This window comes from Danio rerio, chromosome 6 (assembly GCF_049306965.1).
Source record: "Danio rerio strain Tuebingen ecotype United States chromosome 6, GRCz12tu, whole genome shotgun sequence".
Taxonomy (NCBI): domain Eukaryota; kingdom Metazoa; phylum Chordata; class Actinopteri; order Cypriniformes; family Danionidae; genus Danio; species Danio rerio.
The window spans coordinates 2,461,449-2,483,910 of NC_133181.1; the positions used below are offsets into that span (position 1 = coordinate 2,461,449).

The 22,462-nt window shown below is 31.7% G+C and overlaps 1 protein-coding gene across 9 annotated transcripts in view; it reads right to left on the reverse strand.

Annotated features, from left to right (window-relative positions):
• Positions 1–22,462, reverse strand: part of dlgap4b (discs, large (Drosophila) homolog-associated protein 4b) — a 253,303-nt gene that overhangs the window by 57,017 nt on the left and 173,824 nt on the right. For 4 of the 9 annotated variants that reach the window (XM_073953503.1, XM_073953500.1, XM_073953501.1 and 1 more), the window contains 2 exons: positions 2,802–2,851; positions 406–455 (listed from right to left, as the gene is read on the reverse strand). The gene's annotated coding sequence lies outside the window, so the exon portion shown is untranslated. Of the gene's footprint in view, positions 1–405; positions 456–686; positions 874–2,801; positions 2,852–22,462 lie in introns of those variants that run through there. The other 5 variants (XM_073953505.1, XM_073953506.1, XM_073953499.1 and 2 more) reach the window with 2 other exon arrangements.

Genomic DNA, 22,462 nt, shown 5'->3' on the forward strand with positions numbered 1-22,462 from the left:
ACAAGAAAAACAGAATTATTTATTACATGATATTATTATTACGTTATTTTTATAGATTTTTTAAAAACAAAAAGAATTTATGCCTAAATCAAGAAAAAAAATTATTTAAAAGCATAACTGATTCATAATATTTTTTTTATACAGTTATTTATTATGTATTATTTTAGCTTTTTGAATAATCTTTCGCCCAAAATACATTTTCTATTCATAATTTTATTTTTAAAAATAAAAGTATATTGATTTAAGAACATTTCACACTTAAAAATAAAACAAAAATACACACAAATGTAGAAAATATACATATATATACAGCACTGCTAATATAGCACTGTATTTACAGAAAAGCTACAGTAATAACCATGCTGCTATTCTACAGGTGTGGCTGATAAATAAAAACACACTCACATTTGTAGGTCATCCTAATTCACTGCACCAAACCCAGCAGGTGAAACTTCCTGTTGAAACAAAACAAATAAGTCATTAGCATATATGCAAAACAAACCCAGCTCATTATTAATTCATGAGCCTGATGGTGGTATCTCATTTAGAAATGACTGAACAGTTTCTAAAAATCAACACTGCTGCTGTCCTGGGACGCTTCGGATGTTTTATGGATGAATAATGGGAATACAATCCGTCCGCACAGACCAGAGTCATCATCTTTACCTGTTTATCTATGAGCTCACCTTCATGCATATTTAATACAACATCACAACGCCTTCAGGACATTCAGATATTTACATAAAGACTCTGTAACACACGATATCCATATACATGTCTCTATAGTACAAAACAATATTAATATACATGTGTGGATGGGTGTGTGTGTGTGTATGTGTGTGTGCGCACGTGTGACTGCAGCTGGTCTTACTCAATCCCTAATTAATCCAATCCATCATCTCACAGACTTAATTATGTCACAGATGCAAAAATGATTGCAAGGTCAATGTGACGATAAGAGACTCAGGCAAGACGAACACACAACTGCTGAGCTGTTTTCTGTTCACATTGGAGCGGGGCTATCAGTCCTTTAGGGTGGAGCTATCTGTCACTTAGGGCGGAGCTATCAGTAATTTAAGGTGGAGCTATTAATTATTTAGGGGGGAGCTATCAGTAATTTGGGGCGGAGCTATCAGTCCATTAGGATGGATACAATCAGTCATTTAGGATGGAGCTATTAGTAATTTAGGGTGGAGCTATTAATTATTGAGGGCGGAGCTATCAGTAATTTGGGGTGGAGCTATCAGTCCATTAGGACGGATACAGTCATTTAGGGCGGAGCTATCAGTAATTTAGGGTGGAGCTATCAATTATTGAGGTTGGAGCTATCAGTAATTTGGGGCGGAGCTATCAGTCCATTAGGACGGATACAATCAGTCATTTAGGGTGGAGCTATTAGTAATTTAGGGTGGAGATATTAATAATTTAGGGTGGAGCTATCAGTAATTTGGGGCGGAGCTATCAGTCCATTAGGACGGATACAATCAGTCATTTAGGGTGGAGCTATCAGTAATTTAGGGTGGAGATATTAATTATTTAGGGGGGAGCTATCAGTAATTTGGGGCGGAGCTATCAGTCTACTAGGACGGATACAATCAGTCATTTAGGGTTAAGCTATCAGTAATTTAGGGTGGAGCTATTAATTATTGAGGGCAGAGCTATCAGTAATTTGGGGTGGAGCTATCAGTCCATTAGGACGGATACAATCAGTCATTTAGGGTGAAGCTATCAGTCATTTAGGGTGGAGCTATTAATTATTTAGGGGGGAGCTACATTTCTAAAAATAAATTAAATTAAATTAAAACTATTTAACAAACAACTAAAATTAAAATTAAAATATAATTAAATAAAATTAAGTTAAATTAAATTAACTATTAAATTAAATTAACGAACAAAAAATGAATGAATTAATTAATACATTTTTTGTTTGTTAATTTAATTTTATATTTAATTAACTCTTTTTATTTAATTAACTGCTAAAAAGAGCATCAATCAAATATACAACTATTTTTGTAAATAAAATAAACTGAAATAAAATAGAATTAAATATTAAATAAAATTAAATAAAATTAACAAATAAATAAATAAATGTATTAATAAATTTAGATATTTAAAACTGCTAAAAAGATGAACAATTAAATATCCAATTATATTTCTAAAAAATAAATTAAATTAAATTAAATTTAAAAAACAAGTTAACTAACAAATAAATAAAAATATTTTTATTAATAAAAATTTTAATTAAAATTTATTAAAATATAATAATAATAATGATAATAATAATAATAATAATAATAATAATAATAATAATAATAATAATAATAATAATAATAATAATATGCCAATGGGGTCAAAAAAGATAATTAAAATCAGTTCACAAAAAATGTAATCAGTTCACAAGAAAAACAGAATTATTTATTACATGATATTATTATTACGTTATTTTTATAGATTTTTTAAAAACAAAAAGAATTTATGCCTAAATCAAGAAAAAAAATTATTTAAAAGCATAACTGATTCATAATATTTTTTTTATACAGTTATTTATTATGTATTATTTTAGCTTTTTGAATAATCTTTCGCCCAAAATACATTTTCTATTCATAATTTTATTTTTAAAAATAAAAGTATATTGATTTAAGAACATTTCACACTTAAAAATAAAACAAAAATACACACAAATGTAGAAAATATACATATATATACAGCACTGCTAATATAGCACTGTATTTACAGAAAAGCTACAGTAATAACCATGCTGCTATTCTACAGGTGTGGCTGATAAATAAAAACACACTCACATTTGTAGGTCATCCTAATTCACTGCACCAAACCCAGCAGGTGAAACTTCCTGTTGAAACAAAACAAATAAGTCATTAGCATATATGCAAAACAAACCCAGCTCATTATTAATTCATGAGCCTGATGGTGGTATCTCATTTAGAAATGACTGAACAGTTTCTAAAAATCAACACTGCTGCTGTCCTGGGACGCTTCGGATGTTTTATGGATGAATAATGGGAATACAATCCGTCCGCACAGACCAGAGTCATCATCTTTACCTGTTTATCTATGAGCTCACCTTCATGCATATTTAATACAACATCACAACGCCTTCAGGACATTCAGATATTTACATAAAGACTCTGTAACACACGATATCCATATACATGTCTCTATAGTACAAAACAATATTAATATACATGTGTGGATGGGTGTGTGTGTGTGTATGTGTGTGTGCGCACGTGTGACTGCAGCTGGTCTTACTCAATCCCTAATTAATCCAATCCATCATCTCACAGACTTAATTATGTCACAGATGCAAAAATGATTGCAAGGTCAATGTGACGATAAGAGACTCAGGCAAGACGAACACACAACTGCTGAGCTGTTTTCTGTTCACATTGGAGCGGGGCTATCAGTCCTTTAGGGTGGAGCTATCTGTCACTTAGGGCGGAGCTATCAGTAATTTAAGGTGGAGCTATTAATTATTTAGGGGGGAGCTATCAGTAATTTGGGGCGGAGCTATCAGTCCATTAGGATGGATACAATCAGTCATTTAGGATGGAGCTATTAGTAATTTAGGGTGGAGCTATTAATTATTGAGGGCGGAGCTATCAGTAATTTGGGGTGGAGCTATCAGTCCATTAGGACGGATACAGTCATTTAGGGCGGAGCTATCAGTAATTTAGGGTGGAGCTATCAATTATTGAGGTTGGAGCTATCAGTAATTTGGGGCGGAGCTATCAGTCCATTAGGACGGATACAATCAGTCATTTAGGGTGGAGCTATTAGTAATTTAGGGTGGAGATATTAATAATTTAGGGTGGAGCTATCAGTAATTTGGGGCGGAGCTATCAGTCCATTAGGACGGATACAATCAGTCATTTAGGGTGGAGCTATCAGTAATTTAGGGTGGAGATATTAATTATTTAGGGGGGAGCTATCAGTAATTTGGGGCGGAGCTATCAGTCTACTAGGACGGATACAATCAGTCATTTAGGGTTAAGCTATCAGTAATTTAGGGTGGAGCTATTAATTATTGAGGGCAGAGCTATCAGTAATTTGGGGTGGAGCTATCAGTCCATTAGGACGGATACAATCAGTCATTTAGGGTGAAGCTATCAGTCATTTAGGGTGGAGCTATTAATTATTTAGGGGGGAGCTATCAGTCCATTGGGGCGGAGCTATAAGTCCATTAGGATGTATACAATCAGTCATTTAGGGTGGAGCTATCAGTAATTTAGGGTGGAGCTATAATTATTGAGGGCGGAGCTATCAGTAATTTGGGGCGGAGCTATCTGTCCATTAGGACGGATACAATCAGTCATTTAGGGTGGAGCTATCAGTAATTTAGGGTGAAGCTATTAATTATTAAGGGCGGGGCTATCAGTAATTTGGGGCGGAGCTATCTGTCCATTAGGACGGATACAATCAGTCATTTAGGGTGGAGCGATCAGTAATTTAGGGTGAAGCTATTAATTATTGAGGGCAGAGCTATCAGTAATTTGGGGTGGAGCTATCAGTCCATTAGGACGGATACAATCAGTCATTTAGGGTGAAGCTATCAGTCATGTAGGGTGGAGCTATTAATTATTTAGGGGGGAGCTATCAGTAATTTGGGGCGGAGCTATCACTCCATTAGGACGTATACAATCAGTCATTTAGGGTGGAGCTATCAGTAATTTAGGGTGAAGCTATTAATTATTAAGGGTGGGGCTATCAGTAATTTGGGGCGGAGCTATCTGTCCATTAGGACGGATACAATCAGTCATTTAGGGTGGAGCTATTAATTATTGAGGGCGGAGCTATCAGTAATTTGGGGCGGAGCTATCAGTCCATTAGGACGGATACAATCAGTCATTTAGGGTAGAGCTATTACTTCTTTGGGGCAGAGCTATCAGTTATTTAGGGCAGTACTTTCAGTCCACTAAGGCTGAGCTATCTATCATGTAGTGTGGTACTATCAGTCATTCATGGTGGAACTATCAGTCCACTAAGGCGGAGCTATTATTCATTTAAAGTGGTACTATCAGTCATTTAGGGCGTAACTTTCATTTCTTTAGGGCGGGGCTATCAGGGCGGGACTATCTGTCTACTAAGGTGGAGCTATCAGTCATATAGGATGGTACTATCAGTCATTTAGGGAGGAGCTATCAGTCCATTGGGGGAAACTATCAATTCTTGGGGGCGGGGCTATCAGGGCGGGGCTATCAGTCCACTAAGGCGGAGCTATCATCTATTTAAAGTGGTACTATTAGTCATTTAGGGCAGAGCTATCAGTCCATTAGGGTGGAACTATCAGTTCTTTAGGGTGGGTCTATTAGTCATTTAGGGTGGAATTATCAGTCCACTAAGGCGGAACTATCATCCATTTAAAGTGGCACTATCAGTCATTTAGGGCGGGGCTATCAGTCCATAAGGGGGTTACTATCAGTTCTTTAGGGTGGGACTATCAGGGCGTGTCTTGTTTCTACCCCGCTTTCATCCCTTCATCAATCTTCTTTCATTTTGTTAGCAACGCCCATCTTCCAATGATGAAATCAGTTCCTAAAGGACAAAATCGTGCACGGATCTACATATTTTTCCCAATTTCACGAGCATTTTAGGTGTATCTACATTATGATAGGGAAAAAATTAAAATCTTAACTTCCATTTGATGTCGACCTTAACATTTTACTATTTGGTAATCCTACAGTGTTTGTTTATTATGCCACATCGCCATCTACTGGCCAGAATGCAGCGTTTCACAGATCTGTGTGTTACACTTTTACAACTTTTCAAAATGTTTTTGTTTTCAGTGCATTATGCAAATGTACCCTAATGCTTAAACACTTTTGAGAAGCTCATGTACTAAAGCATCTACCTTTGCATTTTTAACTAACACATCGCTAACATTTTAATGAACCGCGTATTGGCACATGTCGGTTGAAAGCCCCGCTCGGGAACTGTTGAACGGTGCTGGGGTGTGTGTTCGGTTTGTCAGCGATACAGAACGACTTTTTAAGGCCACACTGTACGACAGTAGCAAGAACAAATTGCATCCATATATTGAATATTTATTTTTGCATTAAAATTCCATGTAAATTCCATGCAGGCGCTCTGAGCTTTCCACGAACAGCCGCAGAAGGAATCTTTGAAAGCATCACACATTATTTCCACGTACTACATCTGAATATTTCAGGACGGTTGTCACATCCTTTTAAAAAGACGTGATTTTTAAAGCACGGTGGCCTGTTTCACTTATACTGAGCACTTAAAAACCATTTGGCTTGAGCTCATTGATTCTGGTGTAATAAAAGAGGGCTGCGCTTTATACTCATGTTGAAATAAACTGGAAACAAGACTTAAAGAGATGTCAGACTCCTCCACCTTCTGTGCCGCTAATTGGTGCTTGAGTTTTTTTGAGAAACTGTAGCACTTTCTTTTCTTTCTAAGCAGAATAAATGCAGTAATGTAGTGGTACTGTAATAGGGGTGCAATTAATTTCACTGCAGACTAATTACTGTTTAATTAAACTACTTATCCACTGAAAAAGAAAAGGGATTACTTTTCATAAAGTCATTTAATTATGGTTATTTAATTATGGTTATTTATAATTTACTGGCCTAAATACAGCAAACTAATTTAATAATGAATAACTTGTAGAGATGTAGAGGAATAGTTTTTTGTTGCACAAATATATTGTGTATCTTTACTGTAAAATGTACAGTAACTTTCACAATGCGACTTTAAATTACAGTAACATGCTGCATAATTGTCCTACAGTAAAATACAGTTCATATTACACTTCAGTTCACCAGGTACTCACTGTAAATCAATTACAGCAAAAATACTGTATTTACATTTACAGCACTATTTACCTTGCTGCACATTTACAGTATTGTATATATGTACTGTAAAAGACAGTACTTTTCTAAATGCAACTTCAAAATACAGTAACATACTGTATAACTGTCCGACAGCAAAATACAGATCATATTACAGTTCAGTTCGCCAGTAGCTTACTTTAAATCTGTTACAGCAGAAATATGTATTTACATTTACAGCATCACTTACTTTGCTGTGCATTTACAGCATTGTATATCTTTACTGTAAAATATGCAATATCTTTCACAATGCAAACTTTAAATTACAGTAACATACTGAATTGTCCTACAGTAAAATTCAGTTCATATTAGTTCAGTGTAAGTTACTTAATGTAAATCAACTACAGCATGAATACTGTATTTACATTTACAGCACCATTTATCTTCCTGTATTTATAGTTTTGTATATCTCTACAGTAAAATGTACAGTACGTTTCACAATGCATTTTTAAAATGCAGTAATAAACTGCATAACTGTCCTACAGTAAAATGCAGTGCATATTATAGTTCAGCTCGCCAGTTACTTACTGTAGACCAATTACAGCAAAAATACTGTATTTCCATTTATCACACAATTTCCCTTGCTGTGCATTTACATTATTGTATATCTGTACTGTAAAATCTAAAGTATTTTCATAATGCAACTTTAAAATACAGTAACATACTGCATAACTGTCCTACAGTAAAATACAGTTCATATTACAGTTCAGTTCGCCAGTAACTTACTGTAAATCTATTACAGCAGCAGTACTGTATTTAAATTTACAGCACCACTTACTTTGCTGTGCATTTACAGCATTGTATATCTTTACTGTAAAATATGCACTAGCTTTCACAATGCAAACTTTAAAATAACAGTAACATACTGCATAACTGTCCTACAGTAAAATAAAGTTCATATTAGTTCAGTTTGCCAGTTATTCAATGTAAATCAATTACAGCAAAAATACTGTATTTAAATTTACAGCACCATTTACCTTGCTGTGCATTTACAGTTTTGTATATCTCTATTGTAAAATGAACAGTACGTTTCACAATGCATTTTTAAAATACAGTAACATACTGCATAACTGTCCTACAGTAAAATACAGTGCATATAATAGTTCAGCTCGCCAGTTACTTACTGTAAATCAATTACAGCAAAAATACTGTATTTCCATTTATCACACAATTTCCCTTGCTGTGCATTTACATTATTGTATATCTGTACTGTAAAATCTACAGTCATTTTCATAATGCCATTTTAAAATACAGCAACATACTGCATAATTGTCCTACAGTAAAATACAGTTCATATTACAGTTTAGTTCACCAGGTACTCACTGTAAATCAATTACAGCAAGAATACTGTATTTACATATTTACATTTAGCTTGCTGTATATGTATTTACAGTATAGTATATCTGTACTGTAAAATATACAGTCATTTTCTTAATGCATCTTTAAAATACACTAACATACTGCATAACTGTCCTACAGTAAAATACAGTTCATATTACAGTTCAGTTCACCAGGTACTCACTGTAAATCAATTACAGCAAAAATACTGTATTTGCATTTACAGCATCACTCATCTTGCTGTTCTTTTACAGTATTGTATATCTGTATTGTAATAAATACAGCTATTTCCTAAATGCAACTTTAACATACAGGAAAATACTGCATAACCGTCACACAGTAAAATACTGTTTTGAGTTCAGTTCGCCAGTAACTCACTGTAAATCAAATAAAATACAATTAGCGCACAATTTCCCTTGCTGTGTATTTACAGTATTGTATATCTGTACTCTAAAATATACAGTCATTATCACAACGCGAACTTTAAATTTACGGTACCATACTGCATAACTGTCCCACAGTAAAATACAGTTCATATTACAGCTCAGTTCACCAGTAACTTACTGTAAGTCAATTACAGCAAGAATACTGCATTTACTGCAAATTTAGTTCCTATTACAGGTAAACACTGTGCAAATCACAACAGTGTAATATAGAAGGAAATAAGTGAACATAGAATAAATGAAATGAGTGGAAAATGAATGAATGGTGAACTATCCCTTTAAGAGTTTTGCAATCATCTTCAGTTTCGCTCAGGTAGAAGTAGGACTTCTTTTCCAGAAGTTTTGAGATCTCCAGCTGGAGGTTTGATCTGAGTGAGTGTCTGACTTGAGATCAGCTGAGTGTTGTTCTGCATCTCCAGCTGTCCTGATGCTCGGTTTGCTTCAAAGAGTGCACTTTTGAACTTTGACCCCCTCATGTCAGACCCTGTCAGATGTGCTCAAATGAATCTCTGCCCTGCAGGGAATAAGACCACGTTTTGGCTTCCTAATCTTCTGATTATCAGGAAACTGTCAGCACATCACTGTCTTTAAAAGAGCGAGGATCTCAACCTTTTTTAGTTGTACAGGGACTGAAGCGATTACGGTTATAATTCAGTTTATGTCACATTAAAGGTGCAGCAGGTGATTGTCTTCAGAAACATTTTTTGTTGTGCTGGTTGAAAGTCTCTTTACAGTCCAATAGTAATGATTACAGTAAATGTTCTAAATGTGTTTATATGTATTTTTATATTCTGGGTAAAGCATAAAACTAAAAAATGTTCATCCAATTAAATAGAGTCGGACCGTCATCTCCCTTAATTCCGATAGGCAGGTCAGACTGTCTGTCAGCAAATGTAGATTCTGACTTCTGCGCATCTGTTCACGCAGATCCGCCATTAGCGTGTGCCCATCTGTATCACAAACGCATGCGTCGGGCCGATTACTGTAAAGCCAGGCGCGAGTATAAATCACCCTTAAAGCGGCCGTGCGGTCACGAGACGGACCGGGAGAAATTAAATGCTGCATTGAAACTTTTGAAAACCCTGAATCAGTATTTGAGTTACTTTAGCACGCTGGAGAAAGAACGACACCATGGCTGAAGTATTACTGTTAGACAGGTCATGTTCTGTTTTGAAACTATTTTATTTAATTTTTTAAACTATCATATGACTTATATGCACAGACGTGTTGTTCAGCCACTGAATCTCCCGGTGAAAGATTGATGTGATTATTTTCAGTTTCATAAGGTTCTTTGACAGCATCTATAATGTGGATTTATATTTAGTTTAACAACAAAACACCAGTAAATAGCGCTATTCCGCCTAGCCTGCTTTATTGAGCTGAAGTTGCTTTTATATTCACATTGGGTCATTTTTGAACAATGATAGCCTTCCTATACTGTTTACCGCTAACGTTACTCTGAATATTCGCTCTGAAATAGCATGCAAGTGTGGCAACGTATTTCATGTGATTCCTGCACGGCGCTGGCACTAACTAACTGGCGAATGACATGAACTAGTGGGTTGTCTGTCGGCTGTTGTGACGTGGTGCGCGCGCTCGCGATATCAGGGGGTGTGGCTTTGAATCACAGTCCCTCCCCGCCGTCCAAAGATAATATGCTAAGCGGTTAGCATTTTGGCAGATCACCTACTGCACCTTTAACTACTATGTACTTGCATCAAAAATATGTACAATATACTTATTGTGTTTGTGCTTTATTGCAGAACGTTGGGATATGGGTAATTTTAGGGACAGGTTTGGTGGTATGGGTGGATTTAAAGTGTAAGAAATGAGTCAACAGTGTGATTACAGAAGTTTGCCGGCAGCTAGCTCTCTGCTACTCTCACATAGTCGCCGACTTAAGCTAAGCAGGGCTTTGCCTGTCAGTGCCTGAATGGGAAGCCACATGGGAAAGCTAGTTTGCTGATGGAAGTGGTGTAAGTGAGGCCAGCAGGGGGTGCTTAACCTGCTTTCTGTGTGGGTCCTAATGCCCCAGTATATTGAAAGGGACTCTATACTGCTCAGTGAGCGCCATCTTTCGGATGGGATGTTAAACTGAGGTCCCGACTCTCTGTGGTTGTTACAAATCCCAGGATGTCCATTAAAAATGGCTAAATTTGTCCAGCATGGCCTCCTAACCATCCTCATATCATAGCATTAGCATGAGGCGTTTTATTTAAAATGATGCTTTTTTTGCGCGTTGGTGTACACGATCACATTGACGCCCTTTATATAGTCACGAGATATTAACCGTTGACGGAAATCGTGAGCAAGAAATGTCTCAGTGTGTACAGGCCTTTAGACTTCACACAGAAATGCCAAATAGCCCAGCCAGGACTCGAACCAGCCACCTTCTTGCTGTGAGGCCACAGTGCTAACCACTAAGCCACCCAGTGTTGTTGTCATGTAAACTCACAAAAGTTTCATATTTTTTTGGCTGAACACACTGTCTTGTAGAAGGCCCATAAATGATGAACTAATCCTCATTAAACCCCACAGCAGTCACTCTATAAGCCCCAGTCCACAGGGAAACAGCCTCTTCTGCTCTCAGCTCCTGGACCCAATGATATCACAATGATAACGACATCAAAAAGCAAATTCGCCCTCCAGATAAGTCTTTGTTCTGCTCTCTAATTTGGCCTCCTGATATCAGCGGAGCTGTTCTTGGCCTGCGGTGCATTAAAAATCCTGCCCTCCCTTGCCTAAAACACAAGATCAAATAATACAGCACTGCCCAGCTGCGTCTTATTTCATCTCTTCCTCAGCCCTGAGCTCAGACATACACATTGCAGGAGCATTTACTTCTGCACACACTTAGTTTTTGCATGGTTTGTTATTTTTGAGAGGTTTTGCAGAGGAGTTTCTTCTGCTCACCAAGGCTGCATTCATTTGGTGAAAAATAATTTAAAAATCCGGAATATAAATATTACAACACATTTAAATATGTTTTTTTTTTCAGTAATAAACATAAATAAAAATAAATATTATTGGTTTAATATAATATAATATAATATAATATAATATAATATAATATAATATAATATAATATTACTGTATATTATATTATTATATTATATTTTACATAAATTATATTAAATATTTAAATATTTTTAATAAATGTTTTTAAAAATATTTTATTATATTAAAAAAATAAAATAAAATAAAAATATTTAAAAATAAACAATTTAAATAATTATGATTAGTTTATTGCATATATTATATTATATGAAATAAAATAATAATATTCAAAAATAAAACTAATTTTATTTTAAAAATAACAATTTTTAAAGGAGTTTGTTCTGCTCACCAAGGCTGCATTTATTTGGTGAAAAATACCAAAAAATCTGAAATATTCTAAAAGATTACAACAAATTTAAATATATATATATATATATATATATATATATATATATATATATATATATATATATATATTTATATATATATATATATATATATATATATATATATATATATATATATATATATATATATATATTTAAATATTTTTATTTTATTTTTTTATATAATAAAATATTTTTAAAAACATTTAATAAAAATATTTAAATATTTGAAAAAATATAATTTAAAATGCAATTTAATTAAAATTGAGCATTCAGGACTCTTCAGTGTGTCGTGATCCTTCAGAAAGCATGGTAATATATAAAATTTTAATATTAAAAAAAAAATTATTTTATTTTATTGTAGTATATTGTATTATTTTATCATATAATTTATCATACTATATAATAAGAAATAAACAAATAATATTTATTATTAATTTATTTTTTATATGTTACAATTTAATATATCACAACGCTTATTCTAATATAATTACAATATATTATATTTCATTAACTAATAATATTTATTTTTATTTTTATTTATATATTGCAATTTATTATAGCACAATGCTTATTATAATATAATGACATTCATATTTTAATATAATATTTCAAATAAAGTAATAATATTCATTTTTTATTTTTAATATATTACAATTTTAAACACCACAATGCTTATTATAATATAATCACAAATATAATATAATATAATATAATATAATATAATATAATATAATATAATATAATATAATATAATATAATATAATATAATAAAATATAATATATAAAATAAACTAATAATATTTATTGTTTCTTAATTTTTAACATATATTAAAATGTAATATATTACAATGCTATATTATATTTTATTTTATTATATTAAACTATATTATATTATATTATATTATATTATATTATATTATATTATATTATATTATATTATATTATATTATATTATACATTTTAATCCTATTTAAAAATGTTTTGTTCATACTCTTTTTCATTTTGTTGCGAAAACTAGTTTCATTTAGTCATTGATGAATAAGAAAGCTCAAAATCATTTTAAAACAATGTAATGCATATATCATATTTAAAATAAATAACATTAATAAGCAGCGCATGTCATTTTGCATGGCCATCAAACACTCTGACTTATTTGTGTTTTCTTTTCACCAGAATAAACTGTAATCCAAAGCGAACATTGTGCACAATATCCTGCAAAATTAGTTTTCAAATTCCCCTCATACGCAAAATAAATATCATTCTGCACAAAAAGAGGAAGAGGATCTGTCGAGTCTGCTGTAATCTCATTTACCATCCATCTCAGTCTGTCAGCAGAGATGAAGTAGACTGCAGACATGCGGCTTCAGATTAATAGTATAGAAAAAACAAAACAAAACAGATGAAATAAAAAGCTGAAATGTCTGTGGTGTCTCCTGCTGTATCGAAAGAGATTAAATGTGATCGCTACAAGATAAAGCTGACTCCGGGTCAAGCTGGAGGACAGAAACCAGCAGAAAATACATCCGCCTGACACAAACTATTCATCAAAGTTCATTCATTCATTCATTTTCCTTTGGCTTAGTCTCTATTTCAGAGGTCGCCACAGTGGAATGAACTGCCAACTATTCCTGCATATGTTTTACACAGCTATAGCCCATGTGTTTGGACTGTAGGGGAAATCTAGCACCCGAAGGAAACCCTCACAAACACGGGGAGAACGTGCAAACTCCACACAGAAACGCCAACTGACCCAGCCAGGACTCGAACTAGCAACCTTCTTGCCACAGTGCACACTTTAACAGAACATTCTCTGTTAGCTATAAGCATGTGTGCTTTCCAAAAGTTTTCCTGTATTCTCAAAGTAGGCCATGAAGCAAACGACACTCACAGTGAGTTCACTCACTGTATCCACAGCGCTGGCGGTCATGCACGCACACACACAGAAGATCTGACCGTGTCCTGCAGCAGACCAGCTAAGATGAACATCCCAGAGGATTAGCATATAAACACAGGCACTCTCTCATTTACTGACTTATTTATTTATTCACAACAGATATCAGTCATGTTTCCCTCACGGTTAATCTTCTGTTGTCCATGGGCTGCGTTTCCTAAATAATGACATAACTTGTGGCTGAACTACCATAGTAGTAGATGCATCGCTCAGGAAATAAACTATGTATGACATTAAATTTGAACCACATTAGTTAATATGTAAAACTTCTGTAATGATGCTCCTCAAGGAGGTGGAGAAACAGAGGCCTTTTTATATAATGACATTTTGTAAATTGTTTCACTATATGTGGATTTTATTTATTGTATTTTATTTATTGTATTTTGTTTATTTTATTTGTTTTACATGTTTATTTAATCTATTTCATTTATTTATTTATTTTACTTATTTATTTACTTTATTTAATATTTTATTTATTTATTTAACTTATTTATTTACTTTATTTAATATTTTATTTATTTATTTATTTATTTTACTTATTTATTTACTTTATTTTATTTAATCTATTTTATTTATTTACTGTATTTTATTTATTATATCTTATTGATTTTACTTGTTTTATTTATTTACCATATTTATTTATTTATTCTATTTTACTTATTTATATACTCATTTATTTAAACAATTTTATTTATTCATTTATTTTATTTAATCAATTTAATTTATTCACTTTATTTTATTTCTTCTATTTTACTTATTTGACCTGTTTTATTTATTTATTTACTATATTTATTTATTTTTTATTATATTTTACTTATTTATTTACTAATTTATTTAATCTATTGTATCTTTTTATATAATCTATTTTATTCATTTACTTTATTTTATTTATTTATTCTATTTTATTTATCCATTTATTTTGTCCTTTTTATTTATTTACTATCTTTATTCATTTAATTAATTAATTTATTTATTTTAGCTATTTGTTTTACTTTATTCTATTACTTTATTTATTTATAAATACAAATTTTTTACTACATTTATTTACTTATTTATTTAATCTATTTTATTCATTTATTTTATTTTACTCATTTATTTACTTTATTTTATTCAATCTATTTTATTTATTTACTTTATTTATTTATTTGTTTAATTAATTTATTTTATCTGTTTAGTTTATTTATTTACTACATTAATTTAATATATTTTATTTATTTTACTTGTTTTTTTTAACTTAATTTTATTTATTATATTTTATTTATTTACTTTATTAGACTTATTATATTTTATTTATTTGTTTAATCTGTTTATTTATTTATTTTATTCTGTTTTATTTATTTACTATATGTATTTATGTAATTTTACTTATTTATTTACTTTATTTTATTTATTCTTATTTATTTATTTATTTCATTTTATTTGTTTTATTTAATCTATTTTATTGATTATTTTATTTACTTTATTTTTTATTTATTCTATTTAATTTATTTACTTTATTTTAAGGACTTATTTATTTATTTATTTTACTTTATTTATTTATTTTATCAGTTTTGTTTATTTACTTTATTCAATTTTATTTAATTGATTGGTAAATTTTATTTAATTGATTTAATCTATTTTATTTATTTATTTCTTAATTTATTTATTACACTTATTTAATTTATTCTATATAATTTATTTACTTTTTAAAATTTATTATATTATATTTTATTTTATCAGATTTATTTATTTACTATATTTATTTAGCACAGAATCACCAAACAATACTTAACAGCAAAACTTGGCTGATGATGTTTTAGAAAACATCGCCCAGATCCAGAGCCTTTGCTTTTCTCAGCAGCTTCTCATGGCACTGCTGCCCGCTGGAAACACAATTACTGCTTACAAATTATAATTAAGACCAGCAGCACGAGTGGAAATACATTCAATTATCGGAGAGAGTTTGATGCCGCGAGGGACACATTTATGACCATTATAGCTGATCCAGTCACAGCATACAAAATCACCACAAACTGCAGGCTGAATCATGATTAAACTATAATTGTCCACACTAGGCATATCAGCCAGATGCTTTACAATCCTAATGTGCAAGGTTGTTTTTAATGGGAGTCTGAGAAAAGAAGGAAAAGTGCACTTTGGTTAATAGAAGCTGTTAATAAAAGTTTTTGAAAGAACTTTCTTTAGATTTTGTTGTTGTTTTTATTACAATTTAAATTAGCTTTATTTATGATATTATGTAATTTATTCACTTTACATTCACCTTACTTCACCATACATTCACTAATTCATATTTTATATTTTATAGTGTACATATTGGCACTTTAAAAGCACATTTTCAAGTGTACATATTAAAACCAACATAATATATATTTTATGCACCACTTGAAAACATTCCTGCCCATTGGCAACCTCTGAACCTTTTTTCTAGACAGTGTGCACATCATTTTATTTTAATTCATATATTCATGTTACGCATTTTATTTTGAATTACATTGCCTTGCGCCAACAACATCTCTTCTATGATTGCTTTTTTTTATGCAAGGGGCGGGATCAACCTGTCACTCACATGAAATCCACCAATCAATCCAATCAATTCACATGAACAAAATCAAGCCCTTTTATTTGTTTTACATATTTATTTAATCTATTTCATTTATTTATTTATTTATTTATTTTACTTATTTATTTACTTTATTTTATTTAATCCATTTTATTTATTTATTTATTTTATTTAATCTATTTTATTTATTTATTTTATTTATTCTCTTTTATTTATTTGACCTTTTTTATTTATTTATTTACTATATTTATTTATTTATTCTTTTTTACTTATTTATTTACTCATTTATTTAATCTATTTTATTTATTAATTTACTTTATTTTGTTTAATCTTTTATTATTTATTTACTTTATTTATTTATTCTATTTTATTTATCTATTTTTGTCCGTTTTATTTATTTATTATTTTTATTTATTGAATCTATTTTATTTATTTTAGCAATTTTTTTACTTTATTTATTCTATTTATTTATTTTATCTGTTTATTTATTTACTATATTTATTTAATCTGTTTTTATTTTACTTATTTATTTACTTTTTTATTTATTATATTTTATGTATTTACTTAATTTTATTTATTATATTTTATTTATTTATTTAATCTGATTTATTGTATTTATTAATTTAATTTATTTAATCTATTTATTTATTTAATCTGTTTTATTTATTTACTATATGTATTTATTTAATTTTATTTCTTTATTTAATTTATTTAATTTATTCTATTTTATTGTATTTATTCTATTTTATTTATTAATTCCATTTTATTTATTTAATCTATTTTATTGCCTATTTTATTTTATTTATTTTCTTTATTTATTTTATTTTCTTTATTTACTTTATTTTATTGACTTTATTTATTTATTTTATTTATTTTTTATTTTTGAATCACCTGTCACTCACACAAATTCCACCAATCAATCCAATCAATTCACATTAACAAAATCAAGCCCTTCTCTTTTGAGCAAGTTTTTCACTCAAAATAACACAAAAAGAACAATTGTATTAATTCTGTTTAAGAATGATACGCTACTGTACCTTTAAGACTTTGAACAGCAGATCTATCAGGGCAGAGCAAGTTGACAAACACTGAATGGGTGCTGATATGCAAATAACGCATATGTTAATGAGCTCATGATTCATAACCACCTCTAGAATGTCTGAATGTGGAGTGTTTGAGTCTATTATACAGGATTTAAGCATGTTTTTTCATGCTATCTGTCCACACACAGGGTACTCTCCCAGAGTACAGCATCATTCAGGAGCAGGTCTAGACATTAAAAACAGCACACAATTACTGTGAAGCATGAAGAACAGATCCTGCATGTCTATCTGATCACACTTCAGCAATATAGCACACAGAAATTAGATGTTTCTTACCACAAACCTATGCATATGTTGTATAGCTTAAATACAATAAAATATATTCAGAATTTAAATTAAGTCAGAATTGAAATATATAAAATAACAACTATGAGGAAAAAGTCACAGTTACCAAAAATAAGACAATTTAAGGATCTGAACTTACATTTGTAAGAAGAGAATTCATAAATATTAATAAATACATGCAATGCAATCTTTAGTTTTTTTTTTTTTTTATCTGTCGGAGGAAATAAAGGAGAAATAAACTCAGAATTATGAGATAAAATGCTAAATTTTTTTTTATTATATTGCCTTTTTAATACTGCAAGAACAAATTGTGACATATAAATATGTAAAATAAATAAATAAACAAGTAAAAGATCAAAATTATCATTATTATTTATCTGTTCCCGCAAAGAAAAATTAGACTTTGGGATAAACCCTTTCGAAGTTATGTTGCACACACAAAAATCTGATATACAGATCTGACACATACATATACATACACACTCACTGGCCACTTTATTAGGTACACCTGTCCAACTGCTCATTAATGCAAATTTCTAATCAGCCAATCACATGGCAGCAGCTCAATGCATTTAGGCATGTAGACATGGTCAAGACGATCTGCTGCAGTTCAAACCGAGCATCAGAATGGGGAAGAAAGGGGATTTAAGTGACTTTGAACGTGGCATGATTGTTGGTGCCAGACGGACTGCTCTGTGTATTTCAGAAACTGCTGATCTACTGGGATTTTCACGCACAACCATCTCTAGGGTTTACAGAGAATAGTCTGAAAAAGAGGAAATATCCAGTGAGCTGCAGTTCTGTGGGCGCAAATGCCTTGTTGATGCCAGAGGACAGAGGAGAATGGCCAGACTGGTTCCAGTTGATAGAAAGGCAACATGACTGTCCTTCACTGTCCTTAAATGGCCTCCACAGTCACCAGATCTCAATCCATTAGAGCACCTTTGGGATGTGGTGGAACGGGAGATTGGCATCATGGATGTGCAGCCGACAAATCTGCAGCAACTGTTTAATGCTATCATGTCAATATGGAGCAAAATCTCTGAGGAATATTTCCAGCATCTTGTTGACTCTCTGCCACGAAGGATTAAAGCAGTTCTGAGGGCAAACGTGGTCTAATTCGGTACTAGTAAGGTGTACCTAATAAAGTGGCCGGTGAGTGTAAATAAATACTGTAAAACACAATTAATTCATGTTGTTCCAACTCAAATCAATTAAGGTAATTGGTTTTCACAAATTAAAGTGAATTGAACATAAAACAGTAAACCCTCCCCCCAACCCCCCCCCCATAAAAAAAAAATGAAGAATTCTGTTTTTCAGCTTATTTTAAATAACAAGCAGCAGCAAAAAAAAAAACTTAGTTTTTGAGTGCTTGTGAGAAGAAAAACCTCACAATTATGGTTAAAAATAACAGAACAGAACGACAAAAAGTTATTAGTTTTCAATATCTCATTCTGCAGGCAAAACACTTCCAGAATGAGTCATGCGGCCTACTTTTACACCGAAATCCTGTCATCTTCCATCATTTTCAGAAGCTTTCAACAACAAAACGACTCTGTCACGTCTAGAGTGAACGATTAAGAGTTAACCGGCGATCATCCAGAATGAAAGCAGAGTGTGTGCAATGAATTCCAAGTAATTATTTTAATTTCTGAGAGCACTTTGAATGAACCATCAAACAAAGATCAATGTTTCTCAGAAGCCGTGTCAATATTTCATTAAAGCGTGACTCTGTTGTTTTCTGGCTCTCCTCCATGCGTCTCTGCCAGCTCTTAATCAGACAAATTGCCTGTAGTTTTTGCTCGCTGGCTTCCCTTTAGCGGTGTTTATGCGCTCATAAATCAGGATTGTGGCCAGGGAAAGATAGTGTGGAAGATCTCCGCATCAGGAGGAGGTTCATCCGTCTGTCATGTTGAAGAACAGCAGTGATTCAGCAGATATAAAAGCTCAAGATCAGCAGCGTGACTCACTTGTGTTTCATAAGGTGATCCACATACTGAATATAACCGCATGAGACTCCGCAGAACACAATACTGAAGAGCTTTGACACGTTACTTCATGCATGCCATTGGAAATTTGTCTACTACCGTAACTATTTGTGTCACACAATCATTAGATGTGTTTTAACAAACAAAGAATAATAGTATGGTTTACACTAGGCCTGTCACAATAATCAATAAATCGACTTATCGCACAATACATGGACATGTCCTCAATCATTTTTGATGATGCAATATATATCCCCCATATTAATAACCAATTCTAGCCACATTATAGCTGATTGCGCAACATCTCGATCTCAACAAACAAAGGTCTCACTTTATTTCCTACAATTCACTCAATTAACAAAGCATTAACTAATACTTTTAACTCAACAAAACTAATAATGATCTGCTGTTGGGTTTAAGATAAAGCATGTAAAATAAGATAATACTTTATTAGTGCTAATAAACAGTTAATATCTTAATAATAGGCAGGTAAAAGCCTGTACTAAATGATGTGAATTGTTAGAAACTAAAGAGCTACTAAAACAAATACATTCAAAAGCATAAAAGAAAGATTTCAAAGGTTTAAATGCAATAAGTATAAGTATAATTACTTAAAATTTACATTAATTTCTTTATACATATATATATATATATATTAGGGGTGTAACGATACACTCAGCTCACGATACGATGTGTATCACGATATAATGTTCAATATTCGATATGTATCACGATATTTGGAATAAAAATTGAAAATTAAACTGAAATGCAAATTTTACCAAGTAAACTATTTTTTATGTATTTATTTTGTTTCAACTTGTTAAACTGAACCTTCTTTAAGAAAATAAATTAAACAGGCCTGTCTCTGGAAAATAAAACAATTTTAAAAATTTTTTAAAATTATTATTGAAATGACAGAGACAAAATTAAGGGACAATTTAAGTAAAGGTGTAAAAAAATAAGCTTTCTATTCAATTGAATTTAACAGTAAGGCTTTGCTTGCTAACTTGCGTTTTTTTGTGTGTGCAAAAAAAAATCCACATTTCCTGGTATTTAATTCATATCTAATTAAATTCATTTTCATATCTCTAATTACAATTGTGACTAGTCGAAACTCATTTAGAGATATCTGCAAATATTTTTCAATGGAAGTCAATGGAGGAATATGACTAGTCAAAATATATTTGCAGATATCTCCAATCTGATTTCGTACTAGTACTATTGTAATTGCAGATATCTCTAATTGTCATTCTGACTAGTCGAATTATAATTATGACTAGTCAAAATATAATTAGAGATATCTCTAAATATATTTATGGATAGTCAGAACAAAGGTTTAAATGCTAAAACGGCTTGCCATACGCGCGCGTCTATCAAAGTCCACCCTCCGTAGTAACAGCTGCCAGACGTCTGATTTTGAGAGGATGGGCCATCCTCTATTTCAACTCCACTCATCTTGGTCTGCTAACATTACTGCTGCTGCAATCTGAACTCACGTGCAAACAGCTCAACTAATAAGAGAATATGGATGTCATGTCGTAATCAAATCGTCATAACGCCACGATGCATATTGTGACATTTTTGCATCACAATAAATCGTACAACGATAAATCGTTACACCCCTAATATATATATATACTTTAGGTTTGATCATTTCCAGCTCTTTTTCTTCCCCGCTACTAGCAACACACTCCATTTCCGGATTACTGGATCTGTAGTGACAACAGACCGTAAAGGATGATGGCCACGCCTGGGCTGATGGGAATTGTAGTTCCCGCTTCCTCCCGTTCGCTTCATTCGCCTGAGCAAACTTTTCTCAGAAATATAGTTTTATTGAGTCATGCGCCTACGGTAATACTGTAAAAAATTATTATTGCGCTATCACAATATTGTTACATCCCTACTATTCTTATTATATATTAAAAGCATTTTGCAGTGAACACTAATGAAATGTAGTTTACTGTAAAATTTAGATTTTTTATTGCAAAATTTATGGTTTAAAAAAAACAGCAGATGTAGTTAGTAAATTGTACAGTTAAAAATATGATAGAAACCGTTTTCTATAGAGCTGAAGTCGATGATGTTATTCCCCAATTTCTGTTTAATGGAAAGAAGATTTTTAATAACTCATCTCTAAGTACTGATTTCTTTTAGCTTTGCCATGATGACAGCACATAGTATTTGACTAGATATTTTCCAGGATGCTGGTATTTAGCTAAAAGTGACGTTTAAAGCGTTAACTAGGTTTATAGGGTAAGGTTAGGGTAATTAGTAGGCCCACACGGAATCTGCGTGCGCAGAATTCTGCAGATTTTCCACAGATTTTCCACAGATTTTCCGCAAAATTCTGCAGATTTTTAGCTCATTATTAATTCTGTTTATTTATGTTACGACTGGGTGGAGTGACAGAGGACAACAGGAGGTAGGATCCAATATGCAGGTTTATTCAATGTCAGGCAAGCAGTGGTCATCAGGTGAAAACGGGTATATAAAGGCAGTCCAGAATCATAAACGTTAAACAGGCAAAAGGTCGAAAGGC